The sequence below is a fragment of the Neurospora crassa genome, linkage group II (assembly GCF_000182925.2).
Source record: "Neurospora crassa OR74A linkage group II, whole genome shotgun sequence".
NCBI classification, from domain to species: Eukaryota; Fungi; Ascomycota; class Sordariomycetes; order Sordariales; family Sordariaceae; genus Neurospora; species Neurospora crassa.
The window spans coordinates 1,725,222-1,725,770 of NC_026502.1; positions in this window are offsets into that span (position 1 = coordinate 1,725,222).

A 549-nucleotide genomic window follows, 5' to 3' on the forward strand; every position below is an offset into this window, starting at 1 on the left:
CGCTTTAGTACAATACCGGATTATCCTTCCTGCAAGCCTAACCTAATATAAGTATTATTATTAATAATCCTACGCGTTAGTTAATAAAGGGGAGTAGCAACTACTAAGGTACTTCTATATACGAACTCTTAGCTTCCTAATACAACCCCCCCCCTTATAAGTTCTATCCTCGGAACCTTTATAATTCACAATAAATCCCAGTCAAATAGCGGAGGGCGTTAGTATTGTACTATTATAATATTATTGGACTATATTACCGGCGAAGGTATAATATCCTTGCCCTTTAATTCCAGCGAGCTATTACTCGTAATAACCGCCGACGTTATATCCCGGATATTATAGCCGCTTCGCCGCCGGCGAACCGCCCGCTAGAATATTAATATTATAATATCCCTTCTCTTAAGCTCTAAATACGGACATAAAGCCGCCCGCCCGAACATTAGTATTATAATATCTATTCTTACGAATTCTAAATACAGCGAGCCGCCTACTAAAATATTAGTATTATAATATTTATTCTCCTAAACTCTAATACGGATACGAAACCGG